Source organism: Mesoplodon mirus (assembly GCF_964341445.2).
Source record: "Mesoplodon mirus genome assembly, chromosome: 12".
Lineage (NCBI taxonomy): Eukaryota > Metazoa > Chordata > Mammalia > Artiodactyla > Ziphiidae > Mesoplodon > Mesoplodon mirus.
Window position 1 is genome coordinate 84,022,344 of NC_138988.1, and position 22,295 is coordinate 84,044,638.

Consider the following 22,295-nt stretch of genomic DNA (forward strand, 5'->3'; position numbering starts at 1 on the left):
GAGGTAGGGGGATAGGTGTTTCCCCTTTGGACCTGGAAACCGTTTGTGCCTGAAGGCACCATACCCACTCATAACCTAGTTTGGTTTTGTTACACACCAGCTAAGTATGTATTCATATCCCAGAGAGAAATCTGACATCGTCTCTAAGAGAAATAATATTGGCCCTTTCATGGGTCCAGTATATCTGACTTGAGGCCCAGAAAGCATGAAGAGCAGTCCTGTCCAATAGAATGTTCTGTGGTGAAGGAATTATTCTATATCTGTACTGTCAAAATCAGGTAGCCACTAGCTACAGGTCGCTATTTAGCCCCTCAAAAGTGGCTATTGTGCTGAGCACCTTAATGTTATTTAGTTTAAATAGCCACATGTGGCTAGTAGCTAGCCTACTGGGCATTGTATATCTATAATGTTCTTAATTTCCAGTCTCTTCCCCCCAAAAGATACTGTGTGACTCATAGGTTGATGCATATTAAAATGACCTTCATATGGAAATCATGGATTTGTCTATGTGGGTCTTAGATATATCCTTAAAATGCAGCATGCGCAGAAAGTTTCAGTAATATGTATTTTAACAACTAGAGTGTTCAGACATTAAGGACACCATGGTTTATCACCTTAAGGTCATATGTGTTCAAAACTGCCCATCGCTGGAGCTAATTCTTGTCTTTATAACCTTGAGCTCTTGTTGTTCTTTTCATTAACCTGGTAAATATAAGCAGACACTGAAGTCTTCACTTAGCCCAAGAGAAAGTATTCACTGAACACAACATATATCAAATACCTTGTAGGACCTGTACATACTTGTAAAATTATAAAGCAGGAGATGTAAACCGTAGAATCCACCACCTTAGAATTCTTTACTGACTGCTCCTGCTATTCGTTCCCCCCAACTTCAATCAGTTCTGTTTCCCTTACCCTTGGACCCCTCTCTCCTAGACAAAAAAATACACGAATTTTTTACATTTGGGGAATGAAGAGTTGTATGACCCAAAGATGAAAAACCACTAAAAAATCATAAATTTTCTTTATGTCAACCAGACATTCACAAAGGTACTAACACATGCCCTTATCAAACTCAAAGACAAAAAAATTGACAAACAGGTAGCAATGATTTTCATCCAAAGACCACCAGGAGAAAATCTGTGGACAAACAAGTTGGATTTATTACTGGATGCAGCAAGGGAGATGACACACCATCAGGGACCATGGTGTCTTAGTGTGAGGTGTTAGATAGAACATATACAGGATGTGGTTGGGTGATTTTGAGGAGGGTGTATGGAGGAGAGGCTCACTGTAGATTGGGTGTTGTCAGGAAGTGGGGGCAATTCTATGACGGGGCATCTCAGTGAACCTTCCTTGTAAGGAGGAAAGACTATAGAGTGAGGATGCAGCTGTAATTGGAAAGAAGCCGTGGTTGCTGGTATCTGCACAGGGAGAGGTGTGATACATGGTGAGGTGCATAGTGCTGCCTTGTTTGGTCTGTGCTTGGACAAAATGATGTTGTGGTCTTGTTTTGTCTCACTGTATCATGGTCTCAGGTGTCCTTGTCTGATGTTGATGTTCTGTGAGGTGACATATGTCCAACAGGAGAACACGGCTGCGTGGTGAGCACCAGCCCAGCTTCTGGCAACGCTGAGGCCTAAGGTAAATGTCAGACCGGCTTCTGATGTTGGAGGCTGCTTTGTCCTTCCTGAATTCAGTGTTTTAATATAACTAAATACCAAACAAAACATAATTAAAGTGTATTAGAAAACAATTTGGAAAATAAGAAATGCAAATGTCAAACAAATATATAACAAATACATGTAAATAAAAATGCAAAGGTGGAATAAGAAATGGGAATAAATTAAAATCTATCATCTTGGCAAAGGTAATATTATGAGGAGAGTATTGACAGGAATTTAGGGAGACTATACTGTCATACAGATTGATGGGATTGAAAACTGGTACAAAACTTTTAAAGGTCACTATGCAAAACATCTCAATTTCAGTATATTTACATTAAAAAATTTTTTTATTTTGTATTGGTGTATAGGTAATTTACAAGGTTGCAGGGTGTTTTTTTTTTATGTGGACAGCTTTAAATTTAAAATTAAGGTGTAGCTGGGCAGACATATATAAGCTAAATACAATATGAAGGAAATCTGAGGTCTTGATATTATCAAACAGGATTAAATTCAAGGCAAAAAAATATTAAGACAACAGAGGGTATTTCATGTTACTAAGAAGATTATAATCCACAGTTAAGATATAACTCTTTTTAAAAGAAAAGGAAGCATCAAAATATAAAAAGCAAAAACTGGCTTCCCTGGTGGCGCAGTGGTTGAGAGTCTGCCTGCCAATACAGGGGATAGGGGTTCGTGCCCTGGTTCGGGAAGATCCCACATGCCGCGGAGTGGCTGGGCCCGTGAGCCATGGCCGCTGAGCCTGCGCGTCCGGAGCCTGTGCTCCGGAACGGGAGAGGCCACAGCAGTGAGAGGCCCGCGTACCGCAAAAAAATAAATAAATAAATAAATAAAATAAAAAGCAAAAACTATACGAATACAAGAAAAATTGGCAAAAATTCATTGCTAATAGGAATCTTTGAGTGACTTCTTTTAGTCTGTGACATATCAAGAAGTCAAAAAATAAGTATCAATACAAAATACCTAAATAACAAAATTACTAAGGAAAACCTCATGGAGCTATATCAAATCCTATTCTAAGAGCACAGAGAGTGTACTTTCTTTTTAAGTGTTTAGAACTGTACAAAAATGTACAACGTACAATACAGAAAGCCTCAATAAAGTCCAAAATGGTAGAAATGGCAACAAACTTGTCTGATCACAAGATTTAAAAACTATGAAGCATGAAACTACTAGAAAAAGAACCCAGCGCCATTGACAGATATCCCTCTTTCTTAAATCTTATGTTAAATAGCAAATCAAATTTAAAATTTCAAAATAGCTAGAAAACAATAAAAATACCAAATACTAGAAATTTTGGCCTATGACAAAAGCAGGGCTCATAGATATACACACACAAAAATAAAAAATATTAAAAATGGAAAAAAGAAGGAGAGGCAAGTAGAGGAGTCAAAAGTGGAAATACACAAAACAAATATATTCAGACATAAAAAAATTAAATTTAAGGACATTATTTGGCAAATTATGCAACTATTTTTGAAAATGTAAATGAAAATTGTGATATCCAGGAGTTATAAATACTAAATATTCCAATTAAAAAGTGTCAGAATGAATTTATTTAAAAAGAAAAAAAAATTATGTTCTTATAAGAGGTACATAAAAATAACAACCGAGAAAGGTTGAGAGTTAAAGGATAAAAAGTTAAATAGCATGCAAACAGTAATCAAAAAAATCCTAGAATACCTCTACTAATATCAGACAAAATGCTTTCAGGCAAGAAGTCTTATCCATTCTGTATCACTCTCATTTCTTATACAATTGCTCATCTCTAATTGTCTCTGTCTAGTCTCCCCAGCCAGAATCTGGTAACCTATCTCATTACACCCCTTTCTACCCAGTAACTGGTCCACAGTAAACATTCAGTATATGCCAATAGTCCTGGATGTCTCTGGGGTGAACAGTGTATTATCAAAATACCTCCCTTTTATCTCTGTTCAAAGCTTCTGAGTATCGTGTGGGTATAATTTTTGAAAACTGTCAATGTTAAATGCCTAACACACATTTCCTCAGACCCACTGTTCAAGAACCCATTATTTCTATGACTCATATAAATGTCCCTCTTCTTATGGTCAGGTGGAGAGCAGGAAACCATCACTAGCAAGCATGGAGGACAATCTGATGATGAAATGTGCTCTACAGAATATGAGGGAAGCTGTGGCCAGGAGAAGCAGCTGGGAATCAAGTACAGAAAGAACAAGAGGAAATCGGGTTTTAGAAACAAATGTGTATTCTAAATTTTCTCTAATACTCTCCCATAATCTCCTCCCATTTCATTTCTCCCTATCCCATTACCATCCTAACATAAGTTCCATGACAATAATTTTTCTAGAACTCCCTCCCCCATTCTATGGAACACCTTTCAACTTACCCTTTCTAGAAGAACCTCTCTTCCTCCAAACAACCCCTTTCCAGCCCTTGCCACATTTCAATAAGTTATGGTGACAGAAAGAAAAAACAAAGGAACACCTAAGTGGTTAAAAAAAAAAAGCAAACAGCACTTACCTGCTTATTATGTTGCTTGGGTCCTAGAAAGGAAGAGAAGACAGACTGTCATGGAAATAAGGTTCCCAGGAGCTGACACCATTCCCTACGATGGACTTGCTGGGGAATGGGTACACAACAAGACTGTACAGAGAATTTTCTGATGAGCCTGGACCTGTTCTGTTCTCCACTGTAGTATCAGTTTATGTGGACATATGTCCCCATCCTTTTCTCTATTTGAGTGCTAGACTATCCCCTCCAGGAAACCTTCCTTCATCTGTTAAGAATCCTACTGTCTACCAAGTTAAGACTGAAATCTCAGCCTGCCTTGGAAGGCCTCTACTCATTTGACCCCATCTTACCTGTCTCATCTTCCCTCTAACTTCTTCCTCACTTAAGCTGACTCCTCCAGAAAGGTAGCTCCTTTCACTCTATGTACCCTTTCTACATTCCAAACTATCTTCCTCAGCACCCACACCCACCTTTTTATTATCACACTCATTAAGTTTGTTAGCACATTCATTTATTTCATTTTAACCAATGCACGTCCACCAAATGGAATGTTCAACTCCTCCTTCCTGCTAATCCAAATCTTTACATTTTCTTCAAGGCTGCCATTAAGAGCTGCTTCTTCCTTGAAGCCTTCCCTGACTAAACCTAGTCTTTTCCAGAATTCCTGGGGCTTCCTGTCTGACCACAAGATTTAACAGTTGATTATTTCTTATAATTATAAATGTATAGATCTTACTATCTCATTGTAAGATCTGGGTCTATTACAGTCCCTTGCCCACTACAATTTGGGACTTAAAACCTATTGCTTTGCTGAGTAACTTATTAAAGAACTCAACAAATGAGAACAAAACCTTGTCTCTCCTGACTCCTTGTCCAAATCTCATGCTAATGGAGGGCTACACTGCATCCTGGAGCAAGGGGACTCAGGTACAGTTTAGTTGGTCGCTCACCTGCTAAAGTTCAAGTGCTGGCTGCCGAGCCTTCTTCTCTTAACTCGGAAATCAGGGTCTCAAGCTGGATGACCTCCTCAGAGCCCTTGGTGACATGGCTGTTCCTCCCTTCAGTGAGCTCTTGCTCCATCCCATCCAGCCACTTCAACAGGTACTGCTCCCTTTCTCTCAGGAACTGATGGCCCTGCTCAAACACTGATGCTATGTCTTGCTTGTGGTTCTGGAATTTTGCCTACAGTAAAGGCAGAAAGAGGAAGAGGATTTCTTCTGAGAGGCTGGGAAACACCAGAACATTTGTGAGATCTGGGAATGAGTTCAGAACAAGAATCCCTTTCATCACACCCTCCTTCTCCCCATCCTTCAATATCCCCCCTACCCCCGACACACACACACACACACACACACACACACACACTCTCCCACCTGACACAGGTACACAGAACATTCACTTGAGACTTCTCTTACCAGCAGGGCCTGAATCTCATCTTGTCCCGTAGACTGAAAATTCCGAATCCTGTCCCTGTCTCCCTTCAGAATCTTCAGATGGTTTAGAATTTTACCCTATGGAAATAAACATGGGTAATATTAAGATGAAGATGAAAATGCCCTCACTAAGAAAAGAGATCTGCAAAATGATTCCAGAGTGAAATCAGATAGTGTTTGACCTTATGTAGTATAATAAGGTAACTAGGATGGAATAGTTTCCATCCTACTTAATGAAGAAGAAACAAAGTGAGTGCTATGTTAACTTAGAGCAGTTTCTCAGAAGTGAGATAAAATGAATATTAAACTTATACTGTACCATATGTCAATTACATCTCAATAAAACTGGAAGAAATTGGGCTTCCCTGGTGGCGCAGTGGTTGAGAGTCCGCCTGCCAATGCAGGGGACGTGGGTTCGTGTCCCCGTACAGGAAGGTCCCACATGCCGCGGAACGGCTGGGCCCGTCAACTGTGGCCGCTGAGCCTACGCGTCCGGAGCCTGGGCTCCACAACGGGAGAGCCCACAACAGTGAGAGGCCCGCGTACCGCAAAAAAAAAAAAAAAAAAAAACTGGAAGAAATTAAGTGAGATAAAATAATGATTTATTACCATTGCAACTACTAAGACTTATAGTGTAGTATTTATTTATTTATACTTACACTGTCTCTTTCCACCACAAATATAGACAATTTATATTAAAATTAATTGATAACATGGAAATAAAAAAGAAAATCAACACAAAAAGTGAAGGTAAGTATATGTACTAACTCCAAATCATTAAGAGAATGACTAAACTGGTTTTAAAAGTCCCATCAACCAAGGAGAAAAGGGAAATAATGAATCACATTAATTCTTTAGCTGACAGGAGAACAAATACTAGTATGTCAAAAAAAATAATATTCTCCCTGAGATTAAATTCTGAAAGAAAACTGATACAAGATGCAATATTCTCAAAAATATTTTTACAACAATAATGTGCTAGAAACACACAATTTGAAGCTACGTATCAAGAAGGCTATCAAGAGCGCTGGTATTCTATATTGCTGGTTGAGACTTGATTGATTGCCTCAGAAACTAAAACATCAAGGCAATGGGACAGACTTGCTATTATAAAAGATACGAAAACAACCAGTTTATTATCCAAATGCAAAGGATAACACGTTGCCAAGAACTTTCCATGCTGCAGAATTTGAACCTTCACCTACACTTGTTAGAATGGCTATTATTTAAAAAACAAAAGATACGTATTGGTGAAAATGTGATGAAAAAGAAACCCTGGTACACTACTGATGGGAATGGAAACTGGCACAGTCATGGAAAACCCAATGGATGTCTCTCAAAAAATTAAAAATAGAACTACCATATGATCCAGCAATCCCACTTCTAGATATTTATCTGAAGGAATTGAAATCAGGATCTCGAAGAGATATCTACCCTCCCATGTTCATTGCAGCATTATCCTCAATAGCCAAGATATGGAAACAACCTAATGTCCAGTGGATGAATGGATAAAGACAATGTGGTATATACATACAATAGAATATTACTCGGCCTTAAAAAAGAAGAAAATCCTGCATTTGCAACAACACAGGTGGACCTGGAGGACATTATGCAAAGTGAAATAAGCCAGACACAGAAGACAAGTACAGTAGAATCTCACTTATATGAGAAATCTAAAAATAGTCAAACTCATAGAAGCAGACCATAGAATGGTGGTTGCCAACAGCTGGAGGGGAGGGAAAAGGGGAGGTGATGGTCAAAGGGTAATAGTTTCAGTTATGCAAGATAAATAAGTTCTGAAGATCTACTCTGCAGCATAGTGCTTATAGATAACAATACTGTGTTATATAATTAAAATTTGCTAACAGGATTGATCTTATGCTAAGTGTTCTTATCTCACACACACACATACATACACACAATAACATAATAATAATAATAAAGCTGGTGGGAGGAAACTTTGGGAGGTGATGGATACGTCTATGGCCAGCTACTGAGCTCATACGCCCCTAACTAGAGAGCCTGCATGCCGCAAAACTACTGAGCCCACGCACTCTGGAACCCATGCACCACAACTACAGAACCCATGGGCCCTGGAGCCTGCTCACCACAACTAGAGAGAGAAACCTGCACCCACAACTAGAGAGAAGCTCGCGCACCACAGTGAAAGAGCCCACACGCCTCAACAAAGATCCCACGTGCCGCAACGAAGACCCAATGCAGTAAAAAATAAATAAATTAAATAAATACATAATAAATCTTAAAAAAATTGGACTGCAATTTAAAAAATCAGTATATTACATATAATAAAGAGTAAATGGTATTTAACAAAACTTGTGTTTTAGTGTGTGTGTATGTGTGTGTGTGTATGCGTGTGCATGTATATTAGACTGGATTGTGAATTAATTTCTTACTGTCATGTTTCAAAAAATGTTTGAAAGCCCTTAGTTTAAACCATGATGAGCTTTTCCAGGCAGAGTATGAATAACAGACCTATGACTGAACATAGTGGTTCTAATAATCTAACTCTCATACTCTCAAATGAGTTTTAAAATACAGCCCTAAATTTTTGTAATTCTTACTCTCTACTGTTGAATCATTTAAAGCAATTTATTCTTATTTTTTTATATTTTATTTATTTATTTATTGGCTGCGTTGGGTCTTAGTTGCCACATTCGGGATCTTTCGCTGTGGTGCGCAGGCTTCTCTCTAGTTGTGGTGCCCGGGCTCCGGAGTGCATGGGCTCATTAGTTGGCGCACTGGGTCTTAGTTGTGGTACGTGGGATCTTTCGTTACAGCACGTGGGCTTCTCTCTAGTTGTGGCACGAGGGCTTAGCTGCCCCACGGCATGCGGGATCTTAGTTCCCTGACCAGAGATAGAACCCATGTGACCCGCATTGTAAGGCGGATTCTTTACCACTGGAAAGTCCCTGCGGTCCATTTTTTAAAATGCCGTTATAACCCACAAAATTGATGCCATGATACAAGGTATTGCAGTCTACACTTTGAAAAACATTGATTTAAACCACAACAACTTTATCACTAACCCTGGCCTCTACCCAGAAATGCAAACTCTAGGGAGCTACAGAAGCCTACGGTATCACCACTTGAATATACCACTTGCACCTCAAATTCACATCTCCAAATGCATTATCTTCCTCATTGTTCCTACTCCTCAGTAAAAGGTATCAACAATAACTCCATGACCCAAGCCAGAAGCTAGGTGTGATTTTAGGCAGCTCATTCTCTTTCACTAATACCTCCGATATCTGGTCACTGAATTAAATAACACAGTGTCTGAAATAAAAATTTCACTGCATGGCCTTAACAACAGAATGCAGATAATAGAAGAAAGAGCCAGTGACCTTGAAGATAGTGCAATAAAAATTATCAAGTCTTAATAAAAGAGAGAAAAAAAGATTTTTTTAAAAAAAGCAGAAACTCAGTGACCTATGAAATATCAAAAGGTCTAACATTCATGTCATTAGAGTCCCAGAGAAGGGAAAGAAATTGGTAAAGGAAAAAATGTTTAGAGAAAAAATGGCTGAAAACTTTTCAAATATGGCAAAAGACATAGATTTATAGATTCAAGAAGCCCAGCAAATGCCAAACAGAATGACTTTAAGGAAAACCACCCCAGATACATCATAATCTAACTGCTGCAAACCAAAGTTGAAGAAAAAATCTTGAAAGCAATCAGAAGAAAATAACATATCACAATGAGGGGAAGAACGATTCAAATCATTCAGATTTGAATCCGAACAGATTTCTCATTAGAAACCATAGAGGCCAACAGACAGTGGGGGAAACATTTGTAAAGTCCTGGAGGAAAAAAACCTGTCAGTCCAGTGAAATATCCTTCAGAAATGAAAGCAAAATATAAATATTTTTAGATGAAGGTAAACTGAGAGAATGTGTCACCAGCAAACCTGCCCTAAAAGAATTGTTCATGGAAGTTCTTCAGGCTGATGTGAAATTCCAAAGGGACATTTGGAACTTCAGCAATAGCAACAGAACAGAAGAAAGAGCAACAGAAATGGTAAATATTTGGATAAATATAGTAGTCTATTTTATACCTCACAAATTCTTTAAAATACGTAGGACTGTTGGAAGCAAAAATTGTAACATTGTTAGTGAGATAATGTATGTAGATGTAATACATAAGACAACTATAGGGAAAGCAACCTATATGGTTGTAAGGCTTCTACATTTTACTTGAAGTTGCAAGCTTTTAACTCGATGTAGATTTTTAACTCTAAGGTATGTATATTGTAACCCAGAGACCACTACCAAAAAAGTAATATGAAGAGATATAGCCAAAAGCCAATAGGTAAGTTAATGTGGAATATTAAAAATATTAGAATAAAAGAAGAGAAGGTAGGAAAAGTGAAATAGAAGAGTAAAAAACATAGGGTACAAAACAGAGATGATAAAATGGTGGACCCAAGTTCAACAATGTTAATAATTACATTAAATGTGAATAGTCTAAACACACCCATTAAAAGAGATTGTCAAATTGGTTTAAAAAAAGACCAAACTATATTTTTTCTCCAAAAAAACCCATACTAAATATCAATATAATAATATAGATATACTAAAAGTAAAAGAATTGAAAAAGATGTACCATGCAAATACTAAACAAAATAAAGCTGAAGTAGCTATATTAATATTAGATAAAGTAGACTTCAGAACATGGTATGTTACAAGGGATAGATAAGGCTATTACTTAATGATAAAGGGGTCAATTCTCCAAGAAAACATGCTAATCACAAATGTGTGTGCAACAACAGAGCTGCAAAACACATGAAGCAAAGACTGATGGAACTGATATGAGAAATAGGCAAACCCAAAACTGTGTTGGAGACTTCAACACTCCTTTCTCCAAAACTGAGAAAAATCAGACAGAAAATCAGTAAGGATAAAGAAAACCTGAACAACATATCAACTAACTTGACCTAATGGCAATGACAAAACACTCTGCCCAACAAAAGCAGAATATACATTCTTTTCAAGTGCATATGAAATATTCGTATAAAGGAACATATTCTGGGCTGTAAAACAAACCTTAACAATTTACAAGAATTGAAATTATACAAATTATACAAAATATGTTCTTTAACCATAATGGAATTAAACTAGAAACACAGAACAGAAAAATATTTATAAAATCCCCAAACATTTGGGGATTAAACAATGGACTTTTACATAAGCCATGGTGAATAGTATTGTATCAATGTCAATTTCTTTGTTTCCTAAGATGTTATCACTGGCAGATGTTGGGGAAAAGGGTACACAGAGGTCCTCTGAGCTATTTTCATAACTTTTTGTAAATCTTAAACTATTTAAAAATAAAAACTATTTAAAATTTTAAAAAAGAGAAATAAATAAAAATGAGTAAAGAAAGCCTATGTGATCTATGGGACACCATCCAAAGAAACAAAATCTGAATCATGGTGTTCCAGAAGGAGAAGAAAGGGAGACAGGGGCTGAAAAACTATTTAAAAGAAATAATGGCTAAAATTTTCCCAAACCTGGGAGAAATTTGAATATTCAAGTTCGTGAAACTATTAGATCACTCCATTATTTCAGTCTGAAATGATCTTCTCTAAGACGCATTATAATAAAACTGGAAGAATATAAGACAAAGACAGAATCCTAAAATCAGCAAGAAAGAAGACTGTAAACTACAAAGGCACCCCTATGAGGCTATCAGTGGATTTCTTAACAGAAATCCTACAGGCCAGGAAAGAGTGGGATGATATATTCAAAGTCCTGAAAGAAAAACATTGCCAACCAAGAATTCTCTATCTGACAGTTGTCCTTTATTAAGGAGAAATAAAGACTTTAACAGACAAAAATTGAGGGAGTTCATCACCACTAGATCTGCCTTACAAGAAATGCTAAAAGGAGTTCTTCAAGCTGAAATGAAAAGATGCTAATTAGTAACATGAAAACATACATATATATACACAACACACAGGTAAAGGTAAGTATACAGTCAAATTCAGAAAACTCTATTACTGTAATATGATGGTGTGTTAACCACTTAACTATAGTATAAAGATTAAAGGACAAGAGTACTAAAAATAACTATAGCTACTATAATTTTTAATGAATATACAATATAAAAAGAGGTAAATTTTGGCATTAGAAGTATAAATGGGTGAGAAGTAAAAAGGCAGAGTTTTTGCATGCTAGTGAAATTAAGTTTTTGCATGCTGATACATCTAATAAGAGGTTTTATGTAAGCCTCATGGTAACTACAAAGCAAAAAAAACTTACAGTAGATTCACAAAAGATGAAGAGAAGAAAATCAGAGCATACCACCACAGAAAATCACCAATTCACAAAGGAAGGCAGCAAGACAGGAAACAAAGGGAACTACAAAACAGCCAGACAGAAATCAATAAGATGGTATTAGTAAGTCTGTATATATCAATGATTACTCTAAATGTAAATGTATTGAATTCTTCAGTCTAAAGTCACGGAGTGGCTAGATGGATTAAAAAAAGATCCAACTATAAGCTGCCTACAAGATACTCACTTTCAGCTTTAAGGACGGACACTCATAGGCTTAAAGTGAAGGGATGGAGAAAGATATTCCATGCAAGTGGAAAACAAGAGAGCGAAGGTAGCTTTACTTATATCAGATAAAATAGGCTTTAAGCTAAAAACAATAACAATAGACAAAGAAGGTCATTATATAATAATAAAAAGATCAACTCATCAAGAATATATAACAATTATAAACATATATGCACCAGGGACTTCCCTCGTGGTCCAGTGTGTAAGACTCCACGCTCCCAATGCAGGGGGCCTGGGTTCGATCCCTGGTCGGGGAACTAGATCCCGCGTGCATGCTGCAACTAAGAGTCCACATGCCGCAACTAAGAGTCCGCATGCCACAACTAAGAAGTCCACATGCCCCAACTATGAGCCCACATGTCGCAACTAAAAAAGATCCCGCATACCGCAACTAAGACCCAGCACAGACAAAATAAATAAATAAATAAAAATATATTAAAAAAAATATATATATATGCACCCAACACCAGAGCACCTAAATATATTAAGCAAATACTAACAGATCTGAAGGGAGAAATAGACAGCAAAACAATAACAGCAGGGAACTTCAGTACTCCACTTCAAGCAATGGACAGATCATCCAGACAGAAAATCAACAAGAAAATGTTGGACTTGAACCATACTTTAGTCTAAATGGAACTAACAGACATCCAACAGCAGCAGAATACATGTTTTCGTCACCATGCTGTATAATACTACTCTAGAACTTATTTGTCTTGTAACTGGAAGTTTGTACCTTTTGACCACCTTCACCCATCTTGCCCACCCCCACCCCCACCTCTGGCAACCACCAATCTGTTCTTCATATCTATGAGTTTGGTTTTTTTTAGATTTCTCAAACAATTAAAAATAGCACTACCATATGATCCAGCAATCCCATTTTTGGATATATATTCAAAGGAAATGAAAACAGGATATCAGAGAGATATCTGCACTCCCGTGTTCATTGCAGCATTATTCACAATAGCTAAGATATGGAAACAACTTACAAGTCCATCTATGAATGAATGGATAAAGAAGATATGATATATCTATATCTATATAATGAAATACTATTCAGCCATGAGAAAGAAGGAAATTCTGCCATTTGTGACAACCTGGATGGACCTTGAGGCATAGTGCTAAGTAAACATAAATCAGACAGAGAAAGAGAAATACTATATGATATCACTTACGTGGAATCTAAAAGAAAAACAACTCACAGAAATAGAGAGTAGAATTGTGGTTACCAGGGGCTAGGAGAGTAGGGGAATTGGTCAAAGAGTACAAGCTTCCAGTTATTAGGTGAACAATTTCTGCGAACCTAATGCATTGCATTGTTCTTATAGTTAACAGTATTGTATTGTATAATTGAAAACTGCTAAGAGAGTAGATCTTAAATGTTCTCACCACAAAAAATAAATGGTAATTATGTGATGCGATGGAGGTGTTAGCTCACACAGTGGTGGTAATCATATCGTAGTATATGTGTTTCAAATCAACATGTTGTACATTTTAAACTTACACAACTTTATGTATCAATTATATCTCAGTAGAGTTTGGGGGGAAAAAAAGAAATGCCAAAGATTCTACAAACAGGAGCAGAACTAATAAATGAGTTTAACAAAACCACAGGATACAAGGTCAATATTTTAAAAATTGTTTGTTAATACACATAAATAAATAAACTACTGAAGACTGAAATTTAAAACAGTATCATTTACAACAATACCATAAAACGTGAAGTACTTAGGTATAAATCTTACAAAATATCTGTAAGATCTCTATGCTGTAAGCTAAAAAAAAGATGGAAGAAATCAAAGAAGACCTAAATAAATGGTGAAATACATTAATGGCTTGGAGGACTCAGTATTCTTAAGATGTTATGTTAAACCATGGAAAGGCCAAGGAGGCACCACTGTAGAGCTGTTCTTAGGGCATCAGTTGGCCTTAACCTAGCCATGAAGCTCCTTCCAACACCACCATCACCCCCATAAAAGGGAGATAATAATAATAACCCCCACATCCCAGAGGACTGCAGAAAGGATTCAGAGAGATCAGGTAAATAAATGAAACTCACTCTGCAAAGCAAAATGCCCTATAGAATGTTGGTTATTATTTCCACACCAAGAAATGGGAGCTAATATTTCACTTTTAGCTGCCATCCTGAGCCTCACAGGGACCCCTGCTTTGACTCTCTTGTTTCTGTCTCCTTTGCAGTGCATCCATCATCACAGCACCTGGCCCAACCTTCCGTGGCCTCTCCAGCCCAGCCCCGGACTCACTTGGGCCACCTGCCGCCTAATCGCAGACAAGGCCTCAGTCACTGGGCTCTGCTGGAGCCTCTGCGACAACTGCTGGGCCCTTCTGGGCAACCCCAGCCCTGCCTGTGCCTCCGGGACCCCTGCCCCTCAGACCCGCGTCTTGGACCCTCAGGAAAGACCTCCACCAGGCGGCCCAAAGAATGTAGCCATTCCTCAGGGACCCGCGCATCCACCGTCTGGCCCCTCGCGCCCAGGTCGGCAGGGAAAAGAAAGGCCCAGCGGCACCAGGGGGATTCACCAGCTACGAATGCTTTTAAAATAACTTGTGCCGGGCTTCCCTGGTGGCGCAGTGGTTGAGAGTCCGCCTGCCGATGCAGCGGACACGGGTTCGTGCCCTGGTCTGGGAGGATCCCACATGCCGCGGAGCAGCTGGGCCCGTGAGCCATGGCCGTTGAGCCTGCGCGTCCGGAGCCTGTGCTCCGCAACGGGAGAGGCCACAACAGTGAGAGGCCCGCGTACGGCAAAAAAAAAAAAAAAAAAAAAAAAAAAATTTGTGCCGTGTTGTGATCCTCAACAAGCCTGTGCGTCAGGGCACAAAGGCGCTGGTAGGACCATTTTACAAATCAGAGCAAGGAAGGTCAATGCAGCAGAGACCAACTGGCCAAGAAGTCTGCCCTCACTTAGACCAAGCCCCTGTGGCCCCGGGGCGAGCCCTATGGTTGCTTGGCAACGCGGAGCACCCATGCTCCTAGGCAGGCGTCTAGTTTCCCCGACCTACAGGTGGAGGTTTTACCCTTTGTACTGGGGGATTCACCCATCCAGAGTCAGGTGCTTCTGCCATTTTCACTATTCATTTGCTTTTGCCCTTTTGAAAATCCCAAGTGCTCCGCCCCACCCCACACCCTACCCTTTTGGAGAGGTCGTGGACCATTGGAGTTCCACCGATCTGGACAGCCATATCCACTGGTATCCCAGAATTCTTCTATATTTTCCCTAGAGGGATGTGTAAGGCCTTACCAACTCTTTGTGTGATGCCAGACACCCATTATTTTTTACCTCAGACTAGGCATGTATGTTGGCAAAGTGCACTGTCACATATAACTAACCAATCAGTGGGAACAAATCTGTATCCCAAAACCAAATAGGAGCACAAAAGATGAAAAAGATCATAGTAGTTGTGAAAAAAACATTTTTGCATGGAATTTACATCTTAACTGCTTCTAGGCCAGACAGGTTATTAGGTCTATGAGGCCAGCATTACCCTGACACCAAAGCCAGATAAACACTTGACTCCTCAGATTCCTCTGCATTTTCTTGGCCTAGAGAAGTGGCCCACTCCTTTCTGTTATGGGCTGTCCTCCCCAGTGGTGGGTTGAATGGTGGCCCCCCAAAAGATATGTGTACGCTTGAATCCCCAGAACCTGTGAAGGTTAACTTATTTGGAAAAAGGGTCTTTGCAGTTGTAACTAAGTATCTTGAGATGAGACCATCCTGGACTACCAGGGTGGACCCTAAATTCAACCCAGATGTCCTTATAAGAGACACACAGAGAAAAGGAAGAGGCAATTGTGAAGATAGAGGCAGAACTTAAAGTAATACAGTCACAATTCAAGGAATGCCTAGAGTCAATAGAAGCTGGAATAGACAAGGAACAGAATCTCTCCTAGAGCCTCTGGGGAGAGTGACCTCTGCCGGTACATTGATTTTGTTCTGATTTTGGCTTTCAGAACTATGAGAGAAGACATTTGTTGTTTTAAGCTACCTAGTTTGTGGTGATTTGTTACCGCAGCCCTCAGAAACTAATACATGTCCCCTTACTAAAAGATGACACAGTGACCTCTGCCTTGTGACATAATATGTACTCCTCTCAGGACCAAGGGCTAACCTCTCCTCCTGACCATTAGATCAATAACTATGAGTTGGATAGTTGGAAAGTCTCAACCCATTACAGCATGAACTCAAGTTCAAAATCTCATGTATATATCATCAACTCAAAAATACTGAGTTGGAGAATTGTGGACCTGCTAAGGGAGGAAAGATATTTATACTCAAAGAGATGAAGGATCTGGCCAAGGTGTACCATCAAGAGTCAAATGAGTTCGACAGCAGTTTAATAGTCACATTTACTCACACCCCAGGGAAAGAGAACACTGCACACCATGCAGAGCCACACACGGAGGGTGCATTTGGGAACAGTGACCAACCAGTGGCTGTGGGAGGCAGACTATGTAGTATCAAGAGGGTGAGGTGCCCCCTGGTTTTTGTGGGAGAATGTGATTGGCTTGTTTGAAAAATTCTGCAGGCTGGCAAGGAACTGAAACACACTGTTCAGGGATAAGCAGGAACTATGCCCAGACTCTTTTGATAAGAAAGTCTGTTTGACTAGAGGATTTTATTTGCAGGAGCAGAGTTGGGAGGGAAACTTGTATTGGGGCCTTAGTATATGTAGAGACATCTGTTACCTCAGTTTATGATTTGGGTATCTGTGAGGCAAGATATTCCCAGAATTCTTTACCCCAAAGGGGGCAACTCTTAGGCAATGGCCCAAGAGTTTGTAAAAAAGTACAGATGTGGCCATTTGCTGGCCAGGCATTCAGTGCTAAGATGACTGCCAGAAGTGTGGCCAATTGTTCTGACCCTTGGGTCCTCTCCTTTATTAGGGACATCCTGGTTAAGGGATGAAAATCAAAAATGTTCCACTGAGCTCCTTTATGTATTATGGGGATGGTACCATCTGCAAATTGTATAAACTCCCATTGCTGTTCACTTGGTTGATCCCAAGGGGCATCCCAGGTAGCCAAGAGGTCTGGGAGAGAGGACTTCCTCTAGCGCCAAGAAATCTGGCAAGGGACTAGGGACAGGGGAGGCCATCCCCTCCTGCAGGTAAGTATGCCAAAGGGTCCAGGTTTGGCTCCATCCTATAGCAAGGAGGCCTGGGTAGCTATGCTGGGCTGTGGGGTGCTTTCATGATACAAGGCATAATGAGAAGCTGGGTACAAAGGGTCACAGATACAGGGCCTGTGAAAGTTTCTGTTTCCAGAAGCACACAATAAGCAGCTAGCAGCTGCTCCTCTAATGATATATAGCACAGAACCAAGGAAGGCAATTTTTTGCTTCAGAAACCAATGAACAACTTATGGCAAACATGGGTAGTCCAGAGACTCCAGGAGGTATGAGAGGAGATTGCTAAATCCTCTACAGTGAAGGAGTCTCTGGAGAAACCAATAAGAGTGCCTCTTGTAGCCTTTGGATGGAGACGGGCAAATTCACGGTGGGTTGATTTGCAGGTAACAGCAAAAGTGAGATTAAGTAAAATTTGTAAATGAGGAATAAGTTGTCTACAGAATCCCTGCAAAAGATCAAAAGGTTGAGCTTTTATTAACATTGTGGATGGCAAGAGGGTCACAGTTTTCTTAACAGTGTGTAGGGGATGGAGCAGCCCTTGAGCTGCTGAATAATTTGTAGGAATTGAACAGAGGTGGTTGGCAGGGTCTTGTACTACGTGTGGGGCCATCCCTTTTTTGTGATCTCCTTTGTTTCTATGTCCTGAATGAGTGTGTCAAATGAATCTTCTCAGAGGACGGTGTCATCAATGTAATATCATACCTGTTCTTCTGGAGAAGGGTAGATGCAGTTAAAGTCTTGCTTTCAAAGATTGTGTGCAAAGGCTAAGTACCCCATGGTACATCACGCAGGGGCACCAAGGGGTTGCACCTGGTAACACTTTCAGCAACTAGGTTCTGCGGGAGGCCAGCTTTGTAGTATCAAGAAGCCGAGTGACCCCTGGTTCTTGGAGGAGGATGTGATTGGCTTGTTTGAATAATTCTTCAGGCTGTCAGGAACCTGACACCACCACCACTCAGGGTTAAGCAGGAACTGTGCCTGGTCCCTTTGATAAGGAGGGTTATTTGGCTAGGGCCCTTATCCACAAGAACAGAGTGCGGAGGGGAACTTGCAGTTAGGTCATTCAGGGCTCCCCCAATTTTACCTAATGTCAAGGCAGCATACAGTATTAAGCTCATTATAATTTTATAATATTAATTACATAATTTTAAGCCTTACACCACATCATGCAAAACATTTTTTTTTTTTGCAGTACACGGGCCTCTCACTGTTGTGGCCTCTCCCGTTGCGGAGCACAGGCTCCGGACGTGCAGGCTCAGCAGCCATGGCTCATGGGCCTAGCTGCTCCGCGGCACGTGGGATCCTACTGGACCGGGGCACGAACCCGTATCCCCTGCATCGGCAGGTGGACTCTCAACCACTGCACCACCAGGGAAGCCCATGCAAAACATTTTTATCAGTCAGAACATTCTGAGAGCTCAATTCCCAGGAGTTGGCCAAAGGTCAGTCATGAAAACAGGCCCTTCTTGGGAATGTGCAGGGTTTGAGCAACTCAGGCCTGCTGAGTTAACCTTTCCATCACAGATACTTACTCCAATATGGATTTGCCTTTTGTGACTGGTTCACTTCTCCCAGCTTACAACTGTAACCTTGCAGAATGCCTTGTCCATCACCATGGTATTCTATACAGCATCGCATCTGACAAGTGACATATTTTACAGCAAAGGAAATGTGGAAATGGACTTATGCCCATGGACTTCACTGATCTTAACACATGTCCCATCACCTAGAAGAAGCTGGCTTCATAAAATTGCACAATGACTTACTTTGAGGCTCACTTACAGCACCAAGTGGAAGATGACCCCCTAGGAGGTTAGGGTGCTATCCCAAAGGAAGCAATACGTGCATTAAACCAGTGGCCAACTGTATTCATTTCCTACTGGTGCTGTAACAAATTACCCCAAAGCAGCCTGCAGGGGCCTTTAACTACCCCTAACCCCACTCCACACAACCACATGCCCTAGAAAACAGCCCACAGAATCACAAGCAAATGTAAGTTCCTGATATGACTTCCCTAACAGTCTCCCTTTATTCCCAGAACCATTCCCCGTGCAACCCTTAGATAAGGCAGGTGCCCCAGGTCCTGCTTCTCTCTCTGTCTGCACTCTCTCTTAAACTTCCTCTGTGGCCCCTTGAGGCATGCTACATACCTCCTCCAGCACCCGTGAATAATAAACTTCCCTATTTCCATTTCTCTTGTGGTCTGTTGTTGAGCCATGCTCACCATCTAGCACTCTGTGCTCTACTTAACAGATGTTAATTTAACAGTCATAATGATGAGTCTTACAGGACTAAAATCAAGATGTCAGTAGGGCTGGTTTCTTCTGAGGGGAGGCTCTGAGGGGAGGATCCGTGTCCTCACCTTTTTCAGATTCGGATGGCCAGATTCCTTGGCTTGTGGTTCCTTCCCCTGTCTTCGAAGTACATCACTCCAGTTTTTTATTTCTTCTTTCCTGTAGTCTAATTTCATTCTGCCTCCCTCTTATAAGAACACTTGTGAGCACATTTAAGGCCCACCTGGATAATCCAGGATAATCTCATCATCTCAAGATTCTTAACTTAATCACATCTACAAAATTCCATTTGTCATATAAGAAAACATTCACAGGTTCTCGGGATTAGGGTATGAATATCTTTGAAGCCCATTATTCAGCCTACCCACACTCCACCCTCTGGCCCCCCAAAATTCATGTCCATCCCCAGTGCAAGATATTCACCCCATCTCAGCCATCCTGAAAGTCTCAACCCATTACAGCATGAACTCAAGTTCAGACTCTCATGTATATATCACCAACTCAGAAGACCCAAATCTCATCATCTAAATCATTAAACCAGGTATCAGTGATCTCTGGGTATGATTCATCTTGGGGCAAAATTCTACCCCAACCATGGACCTGTGAATCTAGAAAACAAGTTATCCTTCTCTCAAAATTCAGTGCTGAGACAGGTATATGAAACAGCTATGTTTCCTATTCCAAAAGGGAAATAGTGCAAGGAAGAAAGGAGTCACTGGTCTGAAGCAATGTTAAAAGCAGCAGGGAAAATTCCATTTGGTTTCAAGGCCCAGAAATAATTCTGTGGCTGGCAGCTCCATCCTCTGGGCCTAAGGCTCTGCCCTCAGAGTCATCCTTCCTTTTTCTGGAAGGGTAGCACATACATGCAAATGAGTAGTTTTTGCAGCCTGTTTCGTGCTTGGGAAAAGGTCTCTGGTGCTGGGCCTCCCACTGTGGACTGTGGAGGCTCATACAAGGAGGTGGCCACTTACTCCTGCAGATGCTGGTATTACTACTGGGGGTGGACAAACTATAACCACTCCTGGCCTTTGGGACGCAGCCTTGGACCTTGCTAACACCTACTTTTCTATAGTCCTCCAAACAGGATCAGTTTTTCTTTCTTTAGCAAGTCATGCAATATATTTTTGCTATACTTCCACAGGGGCTTTAAAGTATTGTTCAATATGCCATCAATGGGTTGAATAAAGCTCAGCACAAGGTAAGCCACTGATATTATATGGATAGCAGTCCCCAGTGAAGAAACTGTTCAGCTCACACTGCATACCTGGTTAAGGCTGGGTGGGCCTTGAGTGAGGATAAAATCCAGGGCTCTGTATCTTCCTTGGGAGCCATTCAGACAGAGCCCAAAGAGACCCTCCACAACCCAGAAAAGATAAACTGTTAGCCTTACAGCCTCCAACTGCAAAGAAAAATTGCCCTCACGCTCCTGCCAGTATCTGATTAACCTTTGGATATTGGGGGCAGCACTTTCCCTGACTTTGTACCAAATTCCCAGACAAGAAACAAAATTTGAAAGGGGGTCTGGTAACAGGAAGTCACAAAAGCATCCAAGCAACTGTAAAGAAGTCCTGCCGTTGGTCTCCCTGCCTTCCTCAGGCCTCACAGAGCAATGGGTATCTGTGACCAAGCTCCCCAGCGTCTCTGGCAACAAGATTCTTCCAGCACCTGTCAGCCCCAGGACTTTGGACCTTATGAACTTTCTCCCTGCGGAGCAGGACAGCCCTTTGCACAGCAGCTGCCAGCTGTTCCTGGTCCAGAAGGAAGGCTGATCCTCTGGTCAAAGGGAAAATTGTCACTCTCCAACTAGGCATCCTCATCCTGCTATGGGGTCTACTGTGGTGGGAGTATAGATAATTTTTTTGTTTTTTAATCTTCCTGTGGTTTATTAATTTTCTTTGTTTAAAACTTTTTGAATAGTAAGGGACTCACATGATTCACATAATCAAAGAGTATAAAGATATAACCACAAAAATAACAGGGTTTATGGGGAAAATAGGGTTTTGGCAGACAACTCAGAATCTATACTTCTTTGTAAACTTAACACTAACAAAACAATCAATAACAATCCAAATAAAAACACTAGCATTGTTTTTAAAAGACTTGTTAAATAGCTAATAGATAAAGATTATAATATGAGGTAAAGGACTTTACTGTTATTGAAAAAAAAAGGTAAAGGTAAAGATATGTTGAGAGGGTAAGGAAAGATGGAAGCTGGTGTTTTATGGAAACAAGGCAGGGGGTCGTCACCAACAGAAGTTGCAGGATAAGCAGCTGAGACTTTGCACAAAAAGTAGGCGCTGATGATGGGTGGCTTTGGCTCATTGTTTTGTGTTTGTTTCTTTTGCACTGGCTTTTTTTTGGTTGTCTCCAAAGGTTGCTACCTTCTTTCTTTTATTGAGAAGCAGCTTACAGAGCTCCAAATACAACATTGTGCCAAGGAGCACAGACTGCACCAAAATCATCATTTTCTATCACTGCAAATGGGTCTCATTTCTACTTAAAGCAGAAGACACCTAGGAAAGCTCTTGTAGGGCAGCCTAATGACATTTTTCTTCCACACTTTTGAGGGGTGCATCAGCAAAAAAAGCCATTCCTGTGTAGAATCGTACTGCAGCAGCATTTACTAGTCTCGTCCTCAAAACATTCATGAAGGGACTT

At 40.4% G+C, this 22,295-nt stretch overlaps 1 pseudogene across 1 annotated transcript in view; it reads right to left on the minus strand.

Annotated features, from left to right (window-relative positions):
- LOC309813160 (tripartite motif-containing protein 26-like) overlaps positions 1-15,397 on the minus strand; it is a 101,633-nt pseudogene extending 86,236 nt beyond the window's left edge. The window contains exons 1-4 of the transcript in view: positions 15,347-15,397; positions 5,594-5,689; positions 5,129-5,360; positions 4,188-4,210 (exon numbers count right to left, since the gene is read on the minus strand). The product of the transcript in view is annotated as a tripartite motif-containing protein 26-like (transcript). The remainder of the gene's footprint in view (positions 1-4,187; positions 4,211-5,128; positions 5,361-5,593; positions 5,690-15,346) is intronic.
- Positions 15,398-22,295: the final 6,898 nt, after the last annotated feature.